Raw genomic sequence first — 6,898 nt, forward strand, 5'->3', positions numbered from 1 at the left:
CTCTAGGATTAAGGTGGAGTTTCTTTCTATTATATGCATTCTTTATTTTTTATTTGCATTAACATGGTTGCATTTTGTTGAGTGAAATTCATCGCTTTCTCCTCTTCGTTTTCTCTCTCTTTCGATATAAACTTCCTCAAAAAAAGAAAAAAGATAAAGAGTTGAATGTACCTAGGCAATTTCCATTTACACTAGGCAATATCAAAACAATTCTTAGACATGCTTAGCTGAAGTGTACCTAGGCAAATTCCATTTACACTAGGCAATATCTAAACAATTCTTAGACATGCTTAGCTGAAGTGCCCTCAGTCAACTATGGAGTAGCCATGTTAATGCTTTTCTAAATCAAATTTGAATTCTAACATCCTTCTCATTTAAGCATGGATTGGCTATGCATGGAAAACTGTTTGTGGCCAAATTTGCCATATTTATTTTCTCTTATTCCAATATGGCTTCTTTTTTTTAGCTGTTATGTGTATTGGTTTTAACGCCAAATGTTGTAACTGTTTGGGGGCATACCTTTTTATTTATTTATCAATTATAGTAGATAATGTGTGTCTCTTGCAATTTTTTTTCATTATTGATTGTTATTTATATTTGTAAGATAGATTTTGAGAATTGGGCTTTGACAATCTCTGTCTTCTTACTTCTTGCAGTGTTGAATGAGGAAATCTTGGGTTCCCCCCATTACCAAGTCAAGGTTGCTCTTTTCATAGCTTTCAAACAAACACATACAAACTGAGCTTTATGGAGAGTCCCTCGGGGATTAAGGTAGAGTTTCTTTCTATTATATGCATTCTTCAGTTTTTATTTGCATTAACATGTTTGCATTTTGTTGAGTGAAATTCATTCCCTTTCTCCCCTTTGTTTTCTCTCTCTCTTCCAATATAAACTTCCTCTAAAAATGAAAAAAGATGAAGAGCTGAAATGTACCTTGGCAATTTCCATTTACATCAGGCAATATCTAAATAATTCTTAAACGTGCTTAGCTGAAGAGCTCTCAATCAACTATGGAGTAGCCATGTGAATGCTTTTCTAAATCAAATTTGAATTCTAATATCCTTCTCAGTTAGCATGGATTGACTATGCATGAAAAATGGTTTGTGGCCCAATCTGCCATATTTATTTCCTCTTATTCCAATATGGCTTCTTTTTTTTGCTGTTTTGTGTATTGGTTATAACGCCAATTGTTGTGACTGTTTGGGGGCATACTTTTTATTTATTTCTCAATTATAGTAGATAGTGTGTGTCTCTTGCAATTTTTTATTATTATTGATTTATATTTATATTTGTAAGATAGCTTTTGAGAATTGGGGTTTGACAATCTCTGTCTTCTTCTTTCTTACAGTGCTGATGGAGGAAATCTTGGGCTCCCCCAATTACCAAGTCAAGGATGCTCTTTCATAGCTTTCGAACAAACACATACAAACTGAGCTTTATGGAGAGTCCCTCTGGGATTAAGGTGGAGTTTCTTTCTATTATATGCATTCTTCAGTTTTTATTTGCATTAACATGGTTACATTTTGTTGAGTGAAATTCATTCTCTTTTTCCTCTTTGTTTTATCTTTCTCTTCCGATATAAACTTCTTCAAAAAAAGAAAAAAGATAAAGAGCTGAATGTACCTAGGCAATTTCCATTTACACGAGGCAATATCTAAACAATTCTTAGACATGCTTAGCTGGACATGCTTAGCTGAAGTGCCCTCAGTCAACTATTTAGTAGCCATGTTAATGCTTTTCTAAATCAAATTTGAATTCTGACATCCTTCTCATTTAAGCATGAATTGGCTATGCATGGAAAACTGTTTATGGCCCAATTTGCCATATTTATTTCCTCTTATTCCAATATGGCTTCTTTTTTTTAGCTGTTATATATATTGATTTTAACGCCAAATGTTGTGACTGTTTGGGGGCATAACTTTTATTTATTTCTTAATTATAGTAGATAGTGTGTGTCTCTTTTAATTTTTTATCATTATTGATTTTTATTTATATTTGCAAGATAGCTTTACAGAATTGGGGTTTGACAATCTCTGTCTTCTTCTTTCTGGCAGTGCTAATGAATGAAATCTTGGGTTCCCCAATTTACCACCTGGTCAAGAATGTTTTTTCCATAGCTTTTGAACAAACAAATACAAACTGAGCTTTTTGGAGGGTCCCTCTGGGATTAAGGTGGAGTTTCTTTCTATTATATGGATTCTTTATTTTTTATTTGCATTAACATGGTTGTATTTTGTTGAGTGAAATTCATTTTCTTTCTCCTCTTTTGTTTTCTCTGTCTCTTCCGATACAAACTTCCTCAAAAAAAGAAAAAAGATAAAGAGCTGAATGTACCTAGGCAATTTCCATTTACACCAGGCAATATCTAAACAATTCTTAGACATGCTTAGCTGAAGTGCTCTCAGTCAAATTTGAATTCTAACATCCTTCTCAGTTAAGCATGGATTGGCTATGCATGGAAAATGGTTTGTGGCCCAATCTGCCATATTTATTTCCTCTTATGCCAATGTGGCGTCTTTTTTTTAGCTGTTATGTGTATTGGTTTTAACGCTAAATGTTGTGACTGTTTGGGGGCTTTGCTTTTATTTATTTCTCAATTATAGTAGATAGTGTGTCTCTTGCAATTTTTTATCATTATTGATTTTTATTTATATTTGTAAGATATCTTTTGAGAATTGGGGTTTGACAATCTCTGTCTTCTTCTTTTTTACAGTACTGGTGGAGGAAATCTTGGGTTCCCCCAATTACCAGGTCAAGGATGCTCTTTTCATAGCTTTCGAACAAACACATGCAAACTGAGCTTTATAGGGAGTCCCTCTGGGATTAAGGTGGAGTTTCTTTCTATTATATGCATTCTTCAGTTTTTATTTGCATTAACATGGTTGCATTTTGTTAAGTGAAATTCATTCTCTTTCTCATATTTGTTTCATCTTTCTCTTCCGATATAAACTTCCTCAAAAAAAGAAAAAAGATAAAGTGCTGAATGTACCTAGGCAATTTCCGTTTCCACCAAGCAATCTAAACAATTCTTAGACATGCTTAGTTGAAATGTTCTCAGTCAACTATGGAGTAGCCATGGGAATGCTTTTCTAATTCAAATTTGAATTCTAACATTCTTCTCATTTAAGCATGGATTGGCTAATGCAAGGAAAATGGTTTGTGGCCCAATCTGCCATATTTATTTCCTCCTATTCCAATATGGATTCTTTTTTTTAGCTGTTATGCGTATTAGTTTTAACGCCATATGTTGTGACTGTTTGGGAGCATAACTTTTATTTATTTCTCAATTATAGTAGATAGTGTGTGTCTCATGTAATTTTTTATCATTATTGATTTTTATTTATATTTGTAAGATAGCTTTTGAGATTTGGGGTTTGACAATCTCTGTCTTCTTCTTTCTTGCAGTGCTAATGAATAAAATCTTGGGTTCCCCCCATTACCTCCAAGTCAAGAATGCTCTTTCCATAGCTTTCAAACAAACACATACAAACTGAGCTTTATGGAGAGTCCCTCTGGGATTAAGGTGGAGTTTCTTTCTATTACATGCATTCTTCATGTTTTATTTGCATTAATATGGTTGCATTTTGTTGAGTGAAATTCATTCTTTTTCTCGTCTTTTGTTTTCTCTCTCTTCCGATACAAACTTCCCCAAAAAAAGAAAAAACATAAAGAGCTGAATGTACCTAGGCAATTTCCATTTACACTAGGCAATATCTAAACAATTCTTAGACATGCTTAGCTGAAGTGCTCTCAATCAACTATGGAGTAGCCATGTTAATGCTTTTCTAAATCAAATTTGAATTCTAACATCCTTTTCATTTGAGCATGGATTGGCTATGCATGGAAAATGGTTTGTGGCCCCATCTGCCATATTTATTTCCTCCTATTCCAATATGGCTTCTTGTTTTTAGCTGTTATGTGTATTGGTTTTAACGCCATATGTTGTGACTGTTTGGGGGCATAGCTTTTTATTTATTTCTCAATTATAGTTAAGTGAAATTCATTCTCTTTCTCATATTTGTTTCATCTTTCTCTTCCGATATAAACTTCCTCAAAAAAAGAAAAAAGATAAAGTGCTGAATGTACCTAGGCAATTTCCGTTTCCACCAAGCAATCTAAACAATTCTTAGACATGCTTAGTTGAAATGTTCTCAGTCAACTATGGAGTAGCCATGGGAATGCTTTTCTAATTCAAATTTGAATTCTAACATTCTTCTCATTTAAGCATGGATTGGCTAATGCAAGGAAAATGGTTTGTGGCCCAATCTGCCATATTTATTTCCTCCTATTCCAATATGGATTTTTTTTTTTAGCTGTTATGCGTATTAGTTTTAACGCCATATGTTGTGACTGTTTGGGGGCATAACTTTTATTTATTTCTCAATTATAGTAGATAGTGTGTGTCTCATGTAATTTTTTATCATTATTGATTTTTATTTATATTTGTAAGATAGCTTTTGAGATTTGGGGTTTGACAATCTCTGTCTTCTTCTTTCTTGCAGTGCTAATGAATAAAATCTTGGGTTCCCCCCATTACCTCCAAGTCAAGAATGCTCTTTCCATAGCTTTCGAACAAACACATACAAACTGAGCTTTATGGAGAGTCCCTCTGGGATTAAGGTGGAGTTTCTTTCTATTACATGCATTCTTCATGTTTTATTTGCATTAATATGGTTGCATTTTGTTGAGTGAAATTCATTCTTTTTCTCGTCTTTTGTTTTCTCTCTCTTCCGATACAAACTTCCCCAAAAAAAGAAAAAACATAAAGAGCTGAATGTACCTAGGCAATTTCCATTTACACTAGGCAATATCTAAACAATTCTTAGACATGCTTAGCTGAAGTGCTCTCAATCAACTATGGAGTAGCCATGTTAATGCTTTTCTAAATCAAATTTGAATTCTAACATCCTTTTCATTTGAGCATGGATTGGCTATGCATGGAAAATGGTTTGTGGCCCCATCTGCCATATTTATTTCCTCCTATTCCAATATGGCTTCTTGTTTTTAGCTGTTATGTGTATTGGTTTTAACGCCATATGTTGTGACTGTTTGGGGGCATAGCTTTTATTTATTTCTCAATTATAGTAGATAGTGTGTGTCTCTTGTAATTTTTATCATTATTGTTTTTTATTTATATTTGAGATAACTTTTGAGATTTGGGGTTTGACAATCTCTTGTCTTCTTCTTTCTTGCAATGCTGATGAAGGAAATCTTGGGTTCCACCCTTTACTAGGTCAAGGATGCTCTTTCATAGCTTTCGAACAAACACATACAAACTGATCTTTAAGGAGAGTCCCTCTGAGATTAAGGTGGAGTTTCTTTCTATTATATGCATTCTTCATTTTTTATTTGCATTAATATGGTTGCATTTTGTTGAGTGAAATTCATTCTTTTTCTCCTTTTTGTTTTCTCCTTCTTTTCCGATATAAACTTCCTCAAACAAAGAAAAAAGATATAGAGCTGAATGTCCCTAGGCAATTTCCATTTACACCTGGCAATATCTAAACAATTCTTAGACATGCTTAGCTGAAGTGCTCTCAGTCGACTATGGAGTAGCCATATAAATACTTTTCTAAATCAAATTTGAATTCTAACATCCTTCTCATTTAAGCATGGATAGGCTATGCATGGAAAGTGGTTTGTGGCCCAATCTGCCATATTTATTTCCTCTTATTCCAGTATGGCTTCTGGTTTTTAGCTGTTATGTATGAAAAATGGTTTGTGGCCCAATCAGCCACATTTATTTCCTTTTATTCCAATATGGCTTAAGTTATTCTAATGTGTATTGGTCTCAATCGACTATGGAGTAGCCATGTAAATGCTTTTCTAAATCAAATTTGAATTCTAACATCCTTCTCATTTAAGCATGGATTGGCTATGTATGGAAAGTGGTTTGTGGCCCAATCTGCCATATTTATTTCCTCTTATTCCAATATGGCTTCTGTTTTTAGCTGTTATGCATGGAAAGTGGTTTGTGGCCCAATCTGCCATATTTATTTCCTCTTATTTCAATATGGCTTATGTTATTCTGATGTGTATTGGTTTTAACGCCAAATGTTGTGACTGTTTGGGGGCATAACTTTTATTTAGTTTTCAATTATAGTAGATAGTGTGTCTCTTGCATTTTTTTATCATTATTAATTTTTATTTATATTTGTAAGATAGCTTTTGTGAATTGGGATTTGACAACTTCTTTCTTGCAGTGCTAAATAAGGAAATCTTGGGTTCCCCCCATTACCAGGTCATGGATGCTCTTTTCATAGCTTTCGAACAAATACATACATACTGAGCTTTATGGAGAGTCCCTCTGGGATTAAGGTGGAGTTTCTTTCTACTATATGCATTCTTCATTATTTATTTGCATTAACATGGTTGCATTTTGTTGAGTGAAATTCATTCTCTTTCTTTTTGTTTTCTCTTTCTCTTCCGATATAAACTTCTTCAAAAAAAAAAAGAAAAGATAAAGAGCTGAATGTACCTAGGCAATTTCCATTTACACCAGGCAATATCTAAACAATTCTTATGCATGCTTAGCTGAAGTGCTCGCAGTCAACTATGGAGTAGTCATGTTAATACTTTTCTAAATCAAATTTGAATTCTAACATCCTTCTCATTTAAGCATGGATTGGCTATGCATGGAAAATGGTTTGTAGCCCAATCTGCCATATTTATTTCTTCTTATTCCAATATGGTTTCTTTTTTTTAGTTGTTATGGCCTCTATTTGGATATAAGATGGTGCCACAGACATGGGATGAGTTTTTGAAATTCATTCTCTTTCTCTTTGTTTTATCTTTCTCTTTCGATATAAACTTCCTCAAAAAAAAAAAGAAAAGATAAAGAGTTGAATGTACCTAGGCAATTTCTATTTACACTAGGCAATATCTAAACAATTCTTAT

General features: G+C 33.5%; 2 long non-coding RNA genes across 3 annotated transcripts in view; both read left to right on the forward strand.

The window, feature by feature from the left end:
* The first annotated feature begins 1,346 nt into the window (after window positions 1-1,346).
* LOC148782163 (uncharacterized) lies at window positions 1,347-2,828 on the forward strand. Its single transcript, XR_016055424.1, has 3 exons — window positions 1,347-1,462; window positions 2,055-2,172; window positions 2,714-2,828. It is a non-coding gene; the product is annotated as an uncharacterized LOC148782163 (long non-coding RNA).
* Window positions 2,829-6,150: 3,322 nt separating this feature from the next.
* LOC148782164 (uncharacterized) overlaps window positions 6,151-6,898 on the forward strand; it is a 1,245-nt gene continuing 497 nt past the window's right edge. For both annotated transcript variants that reach the window (XR_016055425.1, XR_016055426.1), the window contains exon 1: window positions 6,151-6,318. This is a non-coding gene — a long non-coding RNA (uncharacterized LOC148782164). The remainder of the gene's footprint in view (window positions 6,319-6,898) is intronic.

This window comes from Amborella trichopoda, chromosome 5 (genome assembly GCF_054954075.1).
Source record: "Amborella trichopoda isolate Santa Cruz 75 chromosome 5, AtrichopodaSantaCruz75HAP2 v2.0, whole genome shotgun sequence".
NCBI classification, from domain to species: domain Eukaryota; kingdom Viridiplantae; phylum Streptophyta; class Magnoliopsida; order Amborellales; family Amborellaceae; genus Amborella; species Amborella trichopoda.